This window comes from Podarcis erhardii, assembly GCF_964252035.2.
Source record: "Podarcis erhardii genome assembly, chromosome: 1".
Classification (NCBI taxonomy): domain Eukaryota; kingdom Metazoa; phylum Chordata; class Lepidosauria; order Squamata; family Lacertidae; genus Podarcis; species Podarcis erhardii.
The window spans coordinates 94,177,884-94,198,795 of NC_138497.1; the positions used below are offsets into that span (position 1 = coordinate 94,177,884).

Below are 20,912 nucleotides of genomic sequence, written 5' to 3' on the forward strand. Positions count from 1 at the left end.
TTTAAACAATAAAACCAGTGTTACTGGTATAATCCAATCATCCTTTTGTACACACTAGAGTCTGGTTTTTCCAAGTTTCTGATAGCTGAGGAAAACTCCCTCCCTGCCTCCAGAATTAAAATTGGAGACATATTCCAGTCTTGCAGCTGAAAAGGAGTATCTGCACAAGTCACTGTTCTGGGGATGCCTCCTGATTGGGCAAAGGCCCTCTGCCAAGAGTAGTGACATTATGCATACTAAGTCAGAGCACCAGCCCAGCTTGCACAGTATTGCTACTCAAGACAGCAGCCTTTTCCAGCCCTACCTGGAGGTGTCAGGGATTGATGTTGGGACTTTCTGCATGCAAAAACATATACTTTGCCTCTGAGCTGTGATTCTTCCCCTTTCACAGTAAGTGACTGTATATTAGGTCAGTCTGTCCATCTGTCTACACTGAATGTCACATGGAAGATGGAGCAAGCTTGTTTTCTCCAGCTCGGGAGGCTAGGACCTGAACCAATGGCTTCGAGTTACAAGAAAGGAGATTTCAACTAAACGTCAGAAAGAACTTTGTGACAGTAAGAGTTGTTGCCGACTAGAACAGGCAACTTCATCTGAGAATGAGACGTTGTACTACATCTCTGCAACAAGAGTTGCTCATTTTTTTATTACTCATAGAAACATTTTAATACCACCCTTTGGCCCTAATGAGGACCACCAAGGTGTTTTACAATAAGAATTTAATACACTTGAAAGCAAAGCATTAAAACTTAAGAGTAAGATATTTAAAAAAACAAACAAACATTGCTGGCAATGAGAGCCAGTGTGGTGTAGTGGTTCAGAGCGGTAGTCTCGTAATCTGGGGAACCGGGTTCGCGTCTCCGCTCCTCCACATGCAGCTGCTGGGTGACCTTGGGCCAGTCACACTTCTTTGAAGTCTCTCAGCCCCACTCACCTCACAGAGTGTTTGTTGTGGGGGAGGAAGGGAAAGGAGATTGTTAGCCGCTTTGAGACTCCTTAAAGGCAGTGAAAGGCGGAATATCAAATCCAAACTCTTCTTCTTCTTCTTAAGATCCACTACAGGCCTGGTGGAATAAAAACATCGTAAGCGCTTCCTTAAAAGACAACAGAGAAGGACCAAAATTTTGAATGACCCAGTCCCACTTGATCACAGTTACAAAGCAGGATTTCCTGCTTCCAGTGGGGGTTAACTGGAAGACAGCAAGGCCAGAACCATGATGTTGTGGGCAGGGCTGGTGTCAGGGATAGGTATTGTCAGATCTCTGCCAAAGCCTACACACTTCAGCTACACACTTCCAGGTTTAAAGTGTTTGTGTTCCAATTAGTTTGAGAACTAAGCTGTTCGAAAACCGAAGTACCACTGTACTGGGAAATAACCAGGGATATTTTACATGTCAAGGTAACAAGCAACCTCCTCTGAGAATGAGTAATTGTTCTAAATCTGTGATTTTCTTTTAGAAAAGTGGTGTCTAAAATAGTTTAAATAAGGTCAGCTGGGATCCTATAGGCTTCTCAAGTTACCTGAGCCACACTGCGCCAAATGCTGTAGAATCCGCATCTCAACTGATGGCAGTCTTGTCACTATATTGCTGCAAAATTCTGAACAGCGCTTACCTCCGCTTGCATACTGCCTGAGTAAAGTGTCTGTTGCCAGTCTCATTCCATGCAATCATTCAGAGACATAAGGGCAGACTCGCCTGTGTGGGCAGGTGGGTACTTCGGGATCAGAGCAGTCTTTATTTAATAGGGTTTTTTTTAATGACATACAAACAGCTCTTTCCTAGTACAGTAGGGTCCAGTGCAGAGTTTGGGGCTGCTGGCTGTAGTCAGAGGTAAAAAGTAAGGCAAAACAAGAAACTCTGAAGACATTTTGTAGCTTGGATGGAGTTGATTTTCATCCTCAGTGAAATCAAAAGTATGCTGATACATAGATCTGCAACACTTCTTTCGCTGGGAGACAAATAATAGTTTTAGTCATCATGTTTCATTAGGCCTGCTATCAGGTCTGAAGTTCCAGAGCGTCAGCCTCTTTCTTGAGCTCTCCAGGCAAAGGAGTCAAATTTCAGCCAGACAGAAGGGAGCAAGCCATTAGGACCAATCCCTATGTTTCCTCACTGTTCTGAAGAATGAGATAAGAGTGGCAAGCATGTACATAAAATGTGTTTACCTCATTATCAAGGGGAAATAGCTTATACTTGTAATATTAATTATAGCAAAATCATTTTGGAAATATGCCAGTACCTCATTCAGTTAATTATACCTCTGGAAACCAGAAGGTATTTTCATCTACTCTTTCTGCAGAAAGTTGATTGAGCTATTGCCTAATGTTTTGAGGTTCATGTTGGGAATCTGAGGTGAGATACCCATGTAGAGGAAGTTGCCCCCAGTTTCAGTCACCAGAAGCAGCTTAAGGTCCAAACTAGTTTAAAGTTGCAGAAGATAAGGCTTCAGTAATACAGTTCTGGATGTAGATTCACAGCTTGTAGGCTTTGCAAATACATATAGAGATATATAAAGGTACAAAGTATTTCTGTTGCTCTAGCAATTCAAGATGTTATACAGACTCCAACTCACACTTACTCACTGACCCCAGACAGACTGACGACTAATGAGCTGACATGCCACTATTACTTATATATTCAGCACTGGGCTGATACCATAACATTTGGCTTGGCTGACCTTGTACCTGTTGGAGATAATAATAATAATAATAATAATAATAATAATAATAATAATTTGTATACCACCCTTCTTCTGAATACTACAGGGTGGTTCACAACATAAAAATACAAAATGAGAAAACAAAATACATAATGAAATAAAAAGAGAAACAAACCAACACCTACCCACAAACACATTTAAAACACATTTAAAATACCATTGAATATTAAATCAGCCAAAGACCTGGTTATAGTCAAACATTATAGAGAAAACTTCATGGGGTGAGTTGTGCTCATGAAGGAAGTTAACCCCTTCTCCATGTCCAGTTACTCCAACACCTTTTCTTCTGTTTTGTTTGTGATATTGGCTTCCCTTTGATGGCATATGTACCTGTATCAGGTGGTACCTTTGTAAGTACCAGGTGAGAGCATTTGTGGAGGCAGTGGTAGTGGCATCCCACTGTTATGCATAAAGAGGGTATTGTGTTGTGCCATGAGCAGGAATGGGATTATGTTACAAAAAATCCTTGGCAAACGTTACCATCTCCTCAGTGCCCAATGGATGCCCTGCAGTGTGAGATTATGTATCAAAGAGATTATTAGGTTTATCTGCTGACTGGTAAAGATTGTAGTCCAGCTATGTTTTAACAAGGAGACATGATTTGAGAGCATGTTATAAAAAAGTTTCTCTATGTATCTTAACAGGCAGCTGTGTTAAAAGCTAGGATAATGATATCCTGTAGACTTCCAGACTGCAGTGCAAGTAATTCAGCCTCCCATGTCATTACTTTCTTTCTGGAAAGTGAAATATGGATGTCCCCTTTACAGCAGATCATGCACAGCAGCCTGAAGCCTTTTTACACTTCAGAGAGAGAGAGAGAGAGAGAGAGAGCGCGCCAATTGCAGCTAATCTATTTTTTCCAAGTTATTTTGGGGAATTGGATTTTACAACCCGGTTTGAACTGGAAATAGACAGTGCAGGCATATTGGACGGGTGGTATTGTAGCTCTGAGTTGGCTGTGCCAGGTGGTGGAGGTTATATGATTCCAGATGCTTTCTTGGAAACATGCAGTGTTAAACATGAACCTCCACCACCTGGCACGGCCTGAATAACATTCCAGCCAATATTAGGCACTGTGTCAAACAATTTCCAACTTCATCCTGTTGTTCTTTAAGTACATTAATATTAGTGGTTTTCATGCAAAATGTTCTCTCTCTCTCTCTCTCTCTCTGTGTGTGTGTGTGTATAAAGAATGAATATGAACATAAGAATACTAAATCAGTCTGTTAGTCCTTCCAGCTTAGTACTGTTGCTTCCAGTATTTCAGGCATGGGTCTCTCCCACCCAGCCCTATCTAAAGATGCAAGACAGATGCTCTACTGCTGAGCCACAGACCTAACCCCAAAACTTCAAAAGATCCTTTGCTGCCCCTCTGAAATAATTGCTATCATGAATTAAGAAGACCTATAGACTCTTTATTTTTAAACTTTATTTCTCTTTTAAGCATCCGTAATGAGTAAGAGACTAAAAGGTGAACTACATTCACTTCTGTATTACGGGAGACTTCAGAATCAGCAGACCTTTCCCCAGTTTACTTCAGAAATGATCATGGTCCCTTAAAGATCCCATTAAGTGTTCATGAAACCTCAAAGGTAGGCAGAAAGAATGCTTGTGCAAAAGAAACCCTGATCATTCACCCATCCAGCAAAGTAAGGGGAAGAGCATAAAATCCCTTACATTTGCTTGAGGACAGAGGAATCAAACTCACCCAGTTTCCCTCTCAGTTATTTTTTCCTTTGAGCAAGGACGACAGGGTAGTAGCTGCTGTGGGGTGTGGGGTGCAAGCAGAATCAAGGAGGTGGGGCTGCTTTAGGTGGACTGCACGCACCTTGCTTCTCCCACTCACCACTTTTTGCAGAGACTACAAAGTGAGTATCCATGTACTCGTATAAGATTCAGGGTAGTTTTACATGATCGTGATCTGACATGGATTGGTGCCAGCATATGGAAAGCTAGATGGATCAAAGCCATGTCAGTCATGTGTCTGGAGGGAAATGGAGGAGTGGAGAGCATTCAAAATGCAAAGTTCTGGTACAAACTGGCATCACCTCTGTGCTTCAGACTGGACAGTCTGAGCCGGATAATTACTCTTCTACTCCTACATGTGGCTTTTCAGCTCTATGGGAAAGGAAACTGGCTCCCTGATTTTAATGCACCACACTCAAGAAGAAATTACTGCCATCATAAATCTTTTACACCTGAACATTAGACCGAAGCATTAGAGGCAAATGTGAAGCCAACAAATGTATTCAGGAATACACCAGAACCAAAAAGAGAGTGTTATTCTGCAAGCCCATGAAGACAAAGGCTTTTTAGGCTTTGGGGCTGAGAGAAACATAGCAATGCACTAATTGCTAAGCACTGTTTATCTAAGTTAAATAGACACAGGGTTGTGCAGTTCCTTATGGCCAGTTCAGATGTTGATGACTGAGGGAATAGCCTGGGTATCATGAGGGGCAGCCCCATTGCAGATAAGAAATTCCATATGACCTGCACAATTTGCCTCATACCTGTGAATCTCTTACCCCAAAAAAGAAGCGGAAGGAATATAGAAATTGGGTGAAATATGTGTATATCCATACATATGAACAAGTGACTCTCTATGGGTAGCTGTAGCTTCTAGTTGTGTACTCAGACAGTGCTAGTACAAGACGTTGCACAAATATCCTTTTTGAAGCAAGGTGACCAGAGCTGTACACTGTATTCCAAGCGTGTTTTCACCATAGATTTGTATAATGGCATTATGATATCGGCAGTTTTATTTTCAATTCCTTTCTTAATGATCTCTAGCATGGAATTTGTCTGCAGCTGCCGCACAAGATGGTATGCAGCCATTGTGCCCCCTCCTTCATTCCTCCGCTGGTCTGTTCATTTACCTCGCTCCCTCCTATCTGTTGGCGAGGGATGAAAGTAGGTAAAAGGGTCAAGGCAGCAGGAGAGGTAGGGCAGCTCCATCCTCACTTTAGAACTTTCCAGGGATGATCTCCAGGGCTACATATCTCTGATTTTTGCATATCTGAATTTTAATTTCCAGTCTCAGTGGTGGGTTCTGAGACACATTTTATTCCAGAATTCTCTTACTTCTAATGCAGAAGTATTTATAACTGTGTGCGAGAAAGAGTGTCTGAGACAGCTGTATGCTGTCTGGCCTCTTAAGTTGATGACTCTAGGACTAAGTAGAAATTATTTTCCCTTATCAGTGTCAATTTCCAGATGCAGTCTGAATGCAAAAGCTTACATGTCTGGCCTTCACTGATTGAAGCAAAACAAAACCCAGCCTTTCACTTCTTGTTTCAGCTCCCTTGACACAGACATGTAATGAACAGGCCTAGGAGCTACAGTATATTTTTCTGGGTCATCAGAGACATTATATTATTGTTCTTTATGCACAGAACACAGTATCTTTCATCCTTCCACGCATGCTTTATAATTTGTTATTCCATTTTTCAAAAAAAAAAAAAAAAAAAAAAAGAATTTCTTTTAAGTAGAATGACTTTTAACACCAGATCAGGACATGTGTGAAATAACATTGTGGTGTTGGATTCCACACATGTAATCAAAGAGCAAGATTGTGAAAGTGGTGTGGTGTGGTGTGTGTGTGTGTGTGTGTTCTGAGCTCCATGTAGTAAATGATTTGAAAATATGTATATTCCAGTAGTTCTTCATAGGAGGTCAAGTGACTTGTCTGATTTTGATATCATTATTGGTACTGATTTTGCTGTGGTTTTTATCTTCTTCTATCTGTGTGATGATTCTCAAAGACTGGGAATCTTTGATTTTAATTCAAGGTGAGCTAATATTTCCAATAAATAAATACCTAAATATTGTGAGGATGTCCCAACATCTTTCTATCTACAGCTGCTCCTCTCTCCATCTTGAGCAGGCTCTGGTAGCAGATCATTTTGACATTACAACCAAATGAGTCACACAGCCAATTCTGAAGTAGTCAGTGTATTCTTTTTTCAAAACTCAGCTTCCCCTCTTCCTTTTTATACATTGCAAAAAACAAAACCAAAGAAAATCCTACCCTAAAATATCTGGATGTCATTCAACATGAGCAGATATTCTAAAAATATAACTGGGTAGAACAAGCTTATAATGGAAAAAGAGAAGCAATCACCACAGAGCCATACCTGTGGTCAGCCTCCCAGCTAGCTAAACTTAGAAAATCATACTTGTCTGAGGAAAACAATAGATGATGAAATAGCAAACTATCTGTCATTTTAATTTATTTGTTTTAGAATGTGGCTTTTATAATTGAGTTACAGCTTATTTAGAAATTGATGCCAGTTATTGCATTGTATAAGGAGTGGGTTTCTTACCACCACTGTCACTAGAAGCGCTTCCTTCTCCAAAATGCAGCCTTGCTCTTGTCTCCAATTCAAACCATTCCAGAGAGTTTTCAGTGTTGTGTACAAGTCTGTGCATGGTACAGCTGTCATAATCTTGCTGTTTGAGCAGAAATTTATGGTGAAACGAGACAGATACGTGGGGTCTTGGGTTATGAAGCTGACAGATAGGCTGTCATGTCAGATAGCAGTTTGCCTGAGATAAAGCGGCGTTTTATTTTTGTATTTGCCAGAAGTGCAAAGTTCAGAGGTGAAATGTTTGAGGACTGAAATGACATCTGCAGGGCCTGATTCTGATACTACAGGGCCTGGAGCAGATCTGACCTCTGAGTACATTATCTGGGGCGGGGAATTACTAAAGAAAGCAAAGCCTTATATACTGACCTGTTTAATCTACCTGCTGGTACAATCCTGATCCCTTAAATTCACTAGGAATTTTACTTCAGTGGAACGCTTTCTTATATCAGAGTACTGCGCAGCTTGTGTGTGAAAGTGTTGATTTAAGGTAAGAGATTGGTTTATTTTTGTGGGGACTAGCACAGCTAGATTATTTAGTAAAATTATCTTCGTTTGGACTGGGCTCTAGTCCACTAATGTTTAGGCTGCAGTTAATCTGTTAGACTGGAGTGTCACAAGAATTCTGTGAATGTAGTTATGCTTGGGTGTGCTGTAAAAGACCAAACACCAACCTAGCTGAAGTCATATTTCTAGAATACACTGTCCTAATGATATATCAGATAAGGTGTCAAAATGGTCTGTTCTTATTCTATGGAGACCACTAGAATCGTGTCCTTTGTATTCCTATGTGTGGATGTAAATGAACTTAAGTCCTGATTTGCAGCTGATAGTCTGACCACTTTAATGCAGTATCATAGAAAGTGTGGCTGATGCCAATTACACAGCAGCTATGGGTGATGCTTCATCTTACAGATGTGGGATTTTACCAAGAATGCTTTTGTTTCAGTAATTCTATAGGCTTATGGCTTTGTTATTTAAGAACCAGTGTACCACTAGAAGCAGCTTCTTGCTATAATATTACTTTTGGTGGTTTGCTCACCTTTATTACAGGTGAGGTTTACAATACCACTGGCAATCATGATCTGGAAAATCAATGATGGATAGTGAGATTTGGAACTGCCCCTTCAAATGACTAACTCGAACCATTGCACAGATATACACATTACTTTAGGGTGTGTGTATGTGGAAAGCATAATTGGTATGGTATTATTACTTTATTTCCATGTTTTGAGAAAAATGGGGTGTATGCCTCCTTAGGAATTTATAATTTGTATAATCTATCATATCATTCTTCAGCTGCTATTACCAGTTTGTGTTCTTTTGCTAAGTTGGAACAGATTAACAAGTGTTGGAATGGAAAGACCGTATAATTTTCATTGGAAGTGGCAGATAAGCCTTGTTAACTCTAATTTTATTATTTGCTTTATATTTCCATACTGTTGCATTAGCAAGATCAGAGTTTCAGATGTGAAAGATGAATTATGGCTGGCTGACTTTCTAGTCAGATTTTTTTGGCTATTCTGGATCTGTAGTCAGAAAGTTCTACTTCTGCATAAAGTCAGTAAAATTGCAGAAATGTGTAACATCTGCATAAGTTAATCCTGACATTATGAAGTCTGAGGGGTAAGAAATACATTTAAAGACTATTCTGTTTTCTGATTATGAGCTTTTAACCGTATTTTAAATACTTGCTTTTTTATTGATTTTCTTGTATGCCGCATTGGAAGCAATTCTACCTTGTCACTTCTCAGCTTGCCCCATCCCCTGCTGGGAGAATGCCACTGTAACTGCAGTTCCCTTGCCCCTGCTGCCCACCCTTGAGAGTACCAGAATCAAGTTGCATTATCCCACCCTGTTCCTTTGCTACCACAGATTAGGATATTCTGAGGAGCCTTGCTTGTGCCTACCCTTCAAGTGATAAAGTTCATAACTGAAACACAGTGTGGTCAACAGAGCATATTTCGCCTGTCTGGAGAATGCCTGGAGTTTGTTTTGGTGCACCTTTATCATTAGAAACATTTAGTTTCTGATCCATCAAAGTGAAGCTAAGCTCTTCAGTTCCCATTGATTGCTTACCACCTTCCAAGAGTGGGCTTTGGAGGCTGCCTGGGGTAAAGTGTTTTGTTCTGATCTTTGTGAAAGTTAATTTCCTCTTTAGATGATGTTTCCCATAGCGTTCTCAACCGTTTACTTTTATTTGTCTTTTAATTTTTCATCAGAGTTGTTGACAGACAAACACAGGTTTTGTTCAACATCAGTTTTTTGCTCCACCATTGTGCCTCTTAAAGGCCTACCTACCAGAAAAGTTGCAGAGCACACTGCACCCCTGTGACTAAGTCCTAAAGGAGTTGCTAATATATTAATGTATGCTACCACCAGTTCGTAAAAGAAATAGCTCAGTAAATACCACCCTTCATACCCACATGTTGAAGACCAGTTTCCTGGTTCAAATTTTTCTTCCATGTAAATGCCTTTAGATTCAGGCTGTCTTCCCCACATGCTGTGCAGCTTAGGCGCAGGAATGATTATGACATTATATATGAAAACAACACACTTGAACTTTCTTACCAAATAAGGCTGTGGTAGCAAGACTGAAGTCAGTTTCCTCTGGCTATCTCATCCCTGGTTTTCATTAGCATTCGATTCAATAATCAGATGATAGAGGTAATGGCCCAGCTGAGGAACATGTAGCTCCTTTAATACTAAAAAATACAATGAATGCCCATGCCAAAGGGCTGTAGTTACTTTGCACATTTTACTTATACTTTACATATTTTATGTGGTTTCCTGTAAATGGTAAATTTTAATTCATGGTTGGTGGAAATATCAAACCTAGATGTGGAAGTCACCTTTGAGTACTAAGCTTTTACAGAAATGTGAAATGGTATTTGAAATCATATACAATGGATTCCCCCCTTTCCAATTTCTGAGCATGTAACTCATATTGTCATCATTGCATTTATAAAATTAAACTCCAACTACAATGAGTCCTAAAGATGTATGTATTTTTATTTTAAATAAAAGCTTGGATTTCAACAATTTTAAAATGACTTTATATAGGTAAGACCTGCTGCAACAAAATCTTGCAGTGTTGACTGCCGCTGTTCAGGATTATAGCCACTCCATTCCATCTTCCCACTCAGTTTTCTATTCCCTACTCCTAATATTCAGTCACAATTTCTTAACTACTAAAGATACCCACTTGTGAGGGTTTTGTCTAAAATATTTTGGTACTTCTGCACAAGTGTCTGCAAGGGTAGGCAAATGGGCACTTGCCCCACTGGAATTCTAAATGCATGGGCCCCACACTTTACTGGATGAAAAGTTGCTTGTTCTGAATGAATGATGCTGCTTCTGCAAATTTTACAAGATTTGGAAACCCTAGAATGCAGTGAAAATATAAGGCTGCTAGAGAGAGAAAGCAAAGAAGCAGATCTATTTCAAAAAGCAGAAGACATCTTGTGAGCCCCAGTCACATATTGAAGCTAGTGCTTCATTGGGCATCATTGCACCCAATGAGTCTGCCTTAAAAGCGAAGGACAAGGGCATGAGAACCTCCCAACAGAAAATACAAAGGCAGGTACCAGTACTGTACAATTTGAAGGACAAGGAGAGCTGAACATGGTGAACTACATATCAAAAGTGAATCCAGATGTGTTAAAATTTCAGCTGCTTACACAATACTGGACCCCTGCAGCAAGTTATGACTTAAGGTATGCTTGTATGGGTCCAAGAGCATTTCTGCATGCATGGCTTTCTAAATATTCTCCTTGGTTACCATAACCTGCTGTTTTGAAAGGACCTGTATATCATTAATACATTTTATTTCTCCAGCTAGTTGTAAGAGGGTTACAAGGCACATTCGTTACCAATGTTTGTACCAAGTACAAGGACTTCAGTGAAGCTACAAGAAAGTGCTCAAAAAGTGGATGGCACATTGGTTCACATTCATATACTTCTAACTTCCTTTCTGTCATGAACCATGCTTATCTAACATCTGGAAGCATTAGTCAACAATACTTTGCTACCAGTAAATCAGCTGTTCTCCAAACTGTGACTTGGGTCTTCTTATGTACCCTTTTTTCTTTAGTGTTTTGAACAGATAGAAAAGCAGAGTCAGATTCTCTTTGAAGAGTCACAGATGTTCCCAACTTCTTGCTTGTGTGATTTCACTGGCAAGACCACATATGCCTCCCTCGAACCACAGGCTCTGTTCATTCACAGGGAAGAATAAATGGGTGCATTAGAGATTTGAACATCTGCAACCCCCAGAAGTTCATCAGCTCATCTGCACACAGCCTATGTGTACATGTGTATTGTTATTACATATTAGAAGTATATATTGCCTTTCTTGCATGGCCTGGGACTCTGCAAAAAGTCACATTACCACTTCCCCTGTCGACCCATTCAGTCTATCCTGTTTGGTCATGTAAACAGGCCTATAGTTGCTTCTGAGTGGTGTCTGTAGTTACTGAGGCAACTTTCTCTTTTGTATGCATTTTGCTTCAATGGGGCCCACATCAAGCATCATTCTTCCTTATTCACATTCTGCATTTTTGGCAAGCCCTGAGTTCTCATTGGCTCCAGCCTCCCAGTTGCTTTATAAAAAGGACCATGAAAAGGATGCTAGTTGGCTGTTCAGCAACTTCTGTTTTGAGCTCCTTGGTTATGCTTCCAGTTGACTTCCTTATTCTGTTCTTTTTGCCCAGCTCTGCCTGGACTCCCCTTGAACCCTGTTTAATTTGCTTGCCTGTTACTAGCTTTGTTTGCCTTCAGATCTCCACTGGTTTGCCCAAGTCACAATGTGACCACTGTCTGTCGCCCCAGTTATGATGTCTGGATCAAGCTTAGAAGAGAGTGCAGATTGTAGAATGCCCATGCCTGTCACCAGTGCATAGAGACAGGTTCAGAGGTAGGACATGCACCATTTATGTATAAGGTCCCCAGTCCAAGCTCTGCTATCTCTACTCAAGAATGATTTTAGAGAGCAGGTTGGGGACAGGCCTTGCTCTGAAGACCTTGAAGGGCCGTCCAGAGTAAAGTCCTGTACTAGATGTTCTTACAGTGTATGACAGCTTCACATAGTCCCTGATCCATTCCTTTTTTTCATTACCAGGCAACTCATTACAGTATATCTGTTTGTTCTGCACCCATCAGCAAATTAACTAATTTCTCAATTCCCAGGGGGAGGAGTGTTATCCATAATTCTTGTTGTTTCCCAGAAGAAGCTGGTACTGTAAACTGAGCATTCATCTTTCTGGAGGGGGCATGCTAGACTGGGTGGAATTAAATTTATACTTTAGCTGAAGGGAACAGGATAGGGTTGAAAGCAAAGGGCACCCAAATCCCTGCAGTGTATGTAGTTAGCAGCTGGCTTATCACAGTATCATATGTGAGCTTCATTGTTAGCCTCTGTGCAGTTCAATGTAACATACAGTACCTGTTGTTTCATGAAGCACATCCATTGCCAGCAAGTAACACATTTGTACTTAATACTGGAGCTTACCACACTCAAGAGAGTTGGAAGGGATCAGTAGTTCAGTCCTCTTCTTTTTTTGATGCAGATGGTCAGACACCCATACCTGTTGCTCACACATTTTAATCTATGCAATTCAGACAACTGGATTGCACCCTGCCAACCCTACCAGAGAACCATTTGCATTATACTGAGCCAGACCACTGGTCTATTTAGCCCAGTGTTGTACATTCTGGCAATAGCTCTCCAGGGTTTCAGACAGGATATTTCCCCCAGCCGTACCTGGAGGCATCACTGGTAGAACCTGGGACCTTCTGCATGCAAGGAAGATGCTCTACCATAGAGCTACAGTCCTTCCCTACCCTGCGCCTGCTTAGGAGTGCTTTCATCTCCATTTTTTCCATGGGTTCCATTGCACTAAAAATATATGTTGGAGCTGATCCCTGCCACTTATGTAAAGCTACATGCTTTACATAGGAGCTTGGGTGCCTTCCCCGTGGGGTTTCTCAGTGGAGCCACTGGTCCCACCCACCATCAAGCCAAGCTATGTTGCAGAAAAATCGTGATGAAAACAAGTTGATAAGAACTGCAATAAAAAGCAGTCCTAGACAATGGGCTTCAAAGGGATTTTTGTGGCTGGTGGTGAAGGCAGTGAAATATAAAGGTGGCTTTGCCAGCTGTAATTGAGCTTTGCAGAAATACCAGGTAGAAGGCCACTCTGAGAATGGCATATAGGGAAGGACACCAGATCTTTATTACTCCCAAAGATGCTGGGATTTTAGAGCTCATCTGAATACCTAAGCTTGAATCAATAGGAGAGGGACGATATATCCCATCCTCCTGTTGCTTAAACTGTACGAGTAGTTGAGGAAGTCCTTGGAGAGCATCCTCCACCCCTATCCACAAATCTCTCATCTTAATCAAGAATTTCAGTCACCTAGAAGTGTGCTTGTCCTTACCCCACCTTGGCTGATTGTATTTTTAATGGGGCCCCCAGCCAAGCAGAATATTAGACCTGAAGCTGTGAATGTGTAGGGATTTTTTTGTTCTCTCTGAGGGGATAGTAAGGTAAAGGTAAAGGGACCCCTGACCATTAGGTCCAGTCGTGACCGACTCTGGGGTTGCGGTGCTCATCTCGCTTTATTGGCCGAGGGATCCGGTGTACAGCTTCCGGGTCATGTGGCTAGCATGACTAAGCTGCTTCTGGCGAACCAGAGCAACGCACGGAAACGCCGTTTACCTTCCCGCCGGAGTGGTACCTATTTATCTACTTGCACTTTGACGTGCTTTCGAACTGCTAGGTTGGCAGGAGCAGGGACCAAGCAACGAGAGCTCACCCCGTTGCGGGGATTCGAACCGCTGACCTTCTGATTGGCAAGTCCTAGGCTCTGTGGTTTAACCCACAGTGCCACCCGCGTCCCATTGAGGGGAAAGTAGAGATTATTTAATAAATTGCGGGTAAGGAACTAGTTCTCTCTATCTGACCTTCAAGATTTTCTCCAAGTCACACCCCATCCCAAGCTCTCCCCATCATTGCTCTGCCCACTTTTGCATCTGGACCTGCCAATCACTGGCATGTTGCCCCCAGAAGATTACCCAGAAGTGAATGGGGCCCCTGGCATAAATGGGGTGTCGTCTGGCTGGAGAAGATTGGCAAGTCGCCAAACATTCGCAGCTTTGGAAACACATTGAAACTACCAGACTGTGAACCAAGTGCCAAAAAAGCAACTGAGTTATAAAACTTTAAAGTTAAAGTAGCCGTCACAGATGGAGTGGATATCAAAAAGTAATTTGAAATTAAAATGGTAAATGGGAATGACACTGTGCAAAATTTTACAAATTCTGAGGCGGCCATTTTGATTGACTCAGTCCAATTTGCTTATGCTGTCTAGTGAGGCTGAAGGTATTAATATCTGTGGTGTAGATTGCTTAGGCTGAATTCAAGCTGAACCATGCTGAAAGCATGATATTTGGAAACTTTCAAATTATGCATGGTTTTTAACTTCTGCAGTAGTTTGAATAGGGCTGTGCTAGAATGTGATGTCATTCTGTGATCACCCAAGCTGTGGATGATTAAACTTAACTTTACACTTCTCCCCTGGTACATGATTTCATATCCAGTGCTTTAATGTAGAAATATGCACTAGGAGTTTTAATGAGTCTGGGGGTAAAGGCTGCAGTTTGGGAATGAGAGTAAAAAAGTCCATGTGGCGGCACACGGTAGTTACAAAACAAATACATGGCATGTTAATGACACAAATTTAACTTAATCCATGATGGGTGTTGGTGCAAATTCAGATTGGTCTTGGTCTTGGCTATCAGCTGTTAGCTGTGCTGGAAATAGTATCGTCCTGAGCAGAAAGCTCTAAAAATTTGCTGGCAGAAAAGAGGCTTCCAAAATGGGGAGGGAGAAAAGCAGGCTTTGAATTCTTCACTGCCAGTGGATTGTCTCAGTTCATGCCATGATTTCTCTCAAAATATGCTGGCATAAAGAACTTCTGAAAGTTCCGACAAATGATCTGTTAAGGTCTCTGAAAATTCATGGGCAATGAAACACTCAAATGAAGGCAAAGATTGATCTGCAGCTGAGAAACAGAGAATTCTACTTTCTGCCCAACTTGAGCAGAATCTTTCTATTGCTAAGATGTGCTTGACTGGCCAGAAATGAGGATGGACTCATATGTTACAAGGAAGTAATTATGACAGCAGAAGCACACATGACTTGTTCATCTTGTTTCCCAACCAAGGAGAAACACATGAGTTCCAATGTTTGTGCTCTTTCTTTGCATGTCACCCAGAAAGCCTGAAAAGACGTGCAAAATCAAGCTACTGCTTCTCCTGCTGCTTCCTTGTAACGCATTTCTGTATACAAATGTTAGAAAAAGGGAAAGCAAATATCTTTGTCTGTGGTGCCGGATCATGAGCCAGTATCGAGTCTTTATGAAGACAACATTTTTGAAGGGATGCCTGGAAATATGCTGCTCCAAACTATTTCTTGAAGAGCTTGTGGGTAGAGTCTGGAAGGCTGGTGGAAGGAGCTTAGGAAGCAGCTCTGGTTTTTGAGGCATTGGCCTTTGCTTCCTTTTAATGTGGTCCTGGAGTGGGATTCAGGAACCTTAGTTTATCTAGGCATTTGCACTAAGTTCACGTAATTACACATTATGTAATAATTATATGCATGGGGAGTATGTACTTGGAAGTGGCTGTTTTCTAAAGCTATCACACCTCAAGTGACTTTATGGAACTTTATGCTACTTATAAGCTTCATCTCTTCATCAAAGAAGCTTAGGCCAATGTGTGCCAGAATCCTAGAGCACAACCAAAATCAAAGCCAGGGATAGACCACATCAAAATAACCAATGGTTGGCAGGAGTTGTACGATTGCTTCAGATGTTAGATGTCTGAGAAAAGAACTGTGTGGTAGGAGCAGCCCTGTCTTCCTGACATAGACATCATCTGCTCTGCTCTTGGCTCTGATCTGGGGGCAGAGCGGGCAGGTGCCTCCAGGAAAGGGTTGCCCAGAACAAACAGAGCTGCTGTTCACTAATGTGAGGGAGGAGGACAGCTCCATCAGAACCCCTTCTGTGACAATTCCTATTGTGATCAAGCCAGCAGTTAGAGAGGAAAAACAATAGTATGTTAGGAGCATCCCTGCTCTCCTGGCCTGGACATTAGCCCCTGTTTCATACCCTCCAACATTTCTCTGATAAAAATAGGGATGTCCCATTCCATAATGATAATTTTACTGTTTATACTTCACACATCTTACTGGGTTGCCCCACCCACTCTGGGCAGCTTCCAACACATATAAAAACATAACAAAACATTTAAAAAAAAACCCCAAACACTTCCCTATACAGGATTCAGACTGCTCAGGGGTCAAATAACTCCATACCCTCCAACATTTCTTCAATGAAAATTGAGACATCCTAAGGAAAGTGGGACATTCTAGGATCAAAATGGAAACCGGAACGGCTTCTCTAAATCACGGATGTCCAATTGGAGGGTCTGCTGTTTTGCTCTCAAATCTGATTGGGGTGGGGAAATCTTTTTCTGTGGAATTGTTGCTTTCCTAGAAAGCCAGAATCTTAGACAGAACTATGTGTTACAAGACCTATATCTTTTTAAAAAATGGTTCTTGAGCTTGCTTCCCTCTGCCCCACCCCTTCTTCTTCATGTTTAGTATCTTTTCTTATTGTAAACCTAAGGGCAGGGACTACCTTATGATTTGTTTCTGTAAGGTGCCATAGGAACCTTTTGAACTAAATGTTGCAATATAACTGCTGTTCAATATATATGTTATATTATGTACTCAGTAACTGGTTCACAAGTACAGGATATGTTGAATTGCTGGAATGTGTGTAAATCAAGCCAGGAAAAGGATAGCAAATGCTGCTTACAAATCATATGATTTTAGCTATTACACATCATTCACAAATTGCACTTTGCTCATTTTTTTTTTTTTTGTACATGGTTTGGATTTTGGAGTACAGTGGTGCCCCGCAAGACGAATGCCTCGCAAGACGAAAAACTCGCTAGACGAAAAGGTTTTCCGTTTTTCGAGGTGCTTCGCAAGATGAATTTCCCTATGGGCTTGCTTCGCAAGACGAAAACGTCTTGCGAGTTTGCTTCCTTTTTTGTAAAACCGTTAATACCCGGGGAATCCGCGCTCCGCAAGACGAAAAAATCGCAAGACGAAGCAACTTGCGGAATGAATTAATTTCGTCTTGCGAGGCACCACTGTACAGAATTTAACATTAATCCTTTAGTGAAAGCCAGAAATCATTTGTAAAATCACAAGCAGGGACACCAGAAAGATGGTGGTGAAGGACAAAACTCCTCAGGCCAGGACTAGTAGGACCAGTCCAAACTACAATAGTTTTGACACAGCAGTCATCACTTTGTGAAGATACTGGCCATTTTCTGAAAAATGCATTTCAAGTGCCTAGTTGCCTATTGAGAAAAAGGCAATTGCACCGTGAACACATGTTTAAAGGTGCCTTTGGCATACTACGGGCTGATAATGTCCCATCAGGCAGTTTCTGGAGATTGGTCCTTTCAGTAGTTATTTTGCAAGAACGCATAAACAAGGCATGCATGCTGGGATTTGACATGTGTTTTTCATTTAAAAAATCCATATCCGTGTTTCTCAGGAATAGCTGACAGCTCCACAATGAAAATGGAAAATATTATTTTTGATGCAACGGTTATTGTTTTGCCTTTCTGCTAATGTACTATGCAAGGCTTTTGAGGTGACTTTGTGTCCCCAAAGAGCAATTGTTCTAGGAGAAGGATATCAATCCTAGCACGAGACTGACAAAACACAAGGTATATGGGAAATAAGACACTGTATATGTCAGTCAAGCTGGAAGCCTTTTACCTTTTAAAAATGTCCAGGATACACAGACTGGTTCCGATTCTGCTCCCAGTGGACATGAATGGGAATTTTGCCATTCAGTTTAACAAGAGGAGGAAATGGTTGTCACTAGCGAGGCAAATGTGCAAGCCAAGAATTACGTTGCAAAAGCCATTCTTTCTCTCTGGGTACATTTCGGATGTTCACCACAGGCTAAATGTGATACATTACTTAGAAATAAGGCATGCTGTAATTTATTTTGTTAAAAAAAGCTCACCATAACTTGCAGCTCGCCTGGAGAGCAGAGTATCTGTGTGAAAGTCCTGTTTTCTTCACCAGTGAATAATCAACACTATTCGCCGCAGTTACAGTGGTACCTTGGGTTACAGACGCTTCAGGTTACATACGCTTCAGGTTACAGACTCCGCTAACCCACAAATAGTACCTTGGGTTAAGAACTTTGCTTCAGGATGAGAACAGAAATTGTGCAGCGGCGGCGCAGCAGCAGCAGCAGGAGGCCCCATTAGCTAAAGTGGTGCTTCAGGTTAAGAACAGTTTCAGCTTAAGAACAGACCTCCAGAACGAATTAAGTTCTTAACCCGAGGTACCACTGTATAAGGTGTGGGAATAGGAATCAAGTTCAGAGGCAGTAGCTTTGATATTTCAATTTACCAATAGAACATGGGTCCTATAGTAGAAGAGCCACTAAGCCACAGCTCAGTGGCAGAGCAGGACTGGGAAAGACGGCTGTCCGAAACTCTGAACAGCTGCTGCCAATCAGTGTGCAAACAATATGGGGCTAGAAAGACCCAGTCTCCTGGATTCTATATTCCTTTCACTAAAATTGGACCAGTTCTACTATTCCTGTATACATATCATCCACATTTTACAGATACAAATAGGAACACTCATACGTACATGGGATACCCCTGTTCTCACATGACAGATCACTGCCTGGAACCTGATGGCAAGCTTGTGCCTGGTTTCTAAGGCTTCATGTCTGTGCCAAGTTTTCCAGGCAGGGTCTTCTGAGCTCCTTTTCTAGATCTGCTTCAGTGTTCTAGAGATCTATTTCATGGCTCTAGACTGCAAGGCTTCCCCCTTGACTTCCAAGCTGCATCTTCTCAGCTTTCCCCACAGATCTCCCTAAGGTGCCAGTATATCTCCATCCCAGTTTTAGTTTTTTCATTGATTTTTTCCCTCTCCCCAGACTCTCCAACTGCAGACTCTGTCTTCTTCCTTTCACTTGCGTTCTCTCCTGTCTCCTTGGTAACCAACTGCATTCAGCTCCTCCCAGCAGACTACTCGCAGAATAAACTTCACTACAAGATACTGTATAGTATTCAAATGAACATCTAGTGTTCATTATTATGGTCATTAAGTTGAAAAAAGGCACTAATCTCAGAGGAATTCTAATGGCATTCTAATGTGCTTGATGTGTCCTTTCGATAAATGACTTTATTTAGGCTCTGCTCAGATGATGTGTCCACAGAAAAAGAAAGGGGGAGTAGATCATGTGGGCAGATCTTAGGGCCTAATTACATGAGATGCTGAAGGTACTGCTGCCAATTATGCTGGAGGTTTATGATTATTTAATATTAAGTAGGGGCCTCCCAGATTTGTATCTGATCTGCTATGCATGGGGAATAAAGGTTTTCCTTCATAGTATCAGTATCCACAAAAATGCCCCCCCCATGCTACAAATAGTGATAGGGGGGAAAGCTCCAATTGGTGCAACCTAAGGTCATGTTGTTGTTGTTGTTAACATTTATATACCACCCTTCATCTGAGGTGGTTTACAACATAAGCATCTTGTGAAGATGTATCACCTCAGTGCTCACTCATGTGAAGGGCCATATATACAAGATAGAAACTGAGCCTCCCCACTCTTAAAAAAAAAAACCTAGCCTGGCACTCCAAGCAGCCTCAGGTATTTCCCACAATGACTGAAAGTGATACCAGACAGCTAGGTATTTTCCACTATGACCCCAAAGAATACTATGTTGAGAACACTATGGGAAATGTTATTGATTTTTATGTATTTAAACAACTTATATACCACTTAACTACAAATAATACCTAAGCTCTAATAACAGTTTTACTCAGCACCAGTTTGAGAGCTGTGGTTAGCTGTTGCCCACTGTCAGGTAAACATTTTGGATGAGAGCTGGTTGTTTTTTTTTTAATTTTTACTTGCTTATGACGTTGCCATTTATATGCTTTGTTGTTATTGTTTTTGGTATGTGCAAATTAGCTGCTGTTCACTTTTATTCTTTTCCATCTTTGGAGGCAAGTTAATTCTTTCAGGTATTTCACCATGTATAGGACCACTGCAATCCAATAGCATCAGAACAAGTTACTTTACTAACTTATCAGAAAACAGTAATTTTATTGAGACTTCTGCTTCTGACAATGAACCTTAAGCCACCATGGTCCTTGACAATGCCACAGCAGAGCTTTGCATTTAGGAAAGCTGGTGCAGTACAGCTGGAATTCTCGGTGGGGGGGCAGCGGCAGTATATATGGAAAATGCCACTAAAAGAGAAACCTTTTTACAGCAATAAAAGGAATACAGTTAAGGGCAAATAGTTTACATCCTAAACAGAAACATTCAATAAGAAGGTGCAAAGATAGATATTTTTCTGCCGTGTTGGTTGACTCTCGTCTGAACCACACTGCCACTCATGTTTGTGCTGTATGATGCAAAGATTCCTTCATAGACCAGAAATCAATAAGAGGACCAAAATTTGGTTTAAGTGTTTCCAGATAATGACAGAAGAGCAATACACTTGTATAATGATAAATCATTCTGTAATGTGACTCTAGTGAATAGATGCCACATAAGCTATAAATCATTGGCCAGTTTTCACCCTGTACCTTGCAAACACATTCTTTCTTTGGAAACAGTTAATTTATTTCTGGTGTCATGCAGGCACTGGGTTCAGTCATGCACCTCACCCACACTGCCACTATGATAAACACATCTGAATGG

At 41.2% G+C, this 20,912-nt stretch overlaps 1 protein-coding gene and 1 long non-coding RNA gene across 16 annotated transcripts in view; one reads left to right on the forward strand and one right to left on the reverse strand.

The window, feature by feature from the left end:
• Positions 1–20,912, forward strand: part of KALRN (kalirin RhoGEF kinase) — a 510,268-nt gene that overhangs the window by 37,681 nt on the left and 451,675 nt on the right. The window lies entirely within an intron of this gene.
• Positions 2,298–19,260, reverse strand: LOC309348983. The gene is made up of 3 exons (XR_014159604.1): positions 18,839–19,260; positions 9,657–9,790; positions 2,298–2,686 (listed from the first exon to the last, which is right to left on the reverse strand). It is a non-coding gene; the product is annotated as an uncharacterized lncRNA (long non-coding RNA).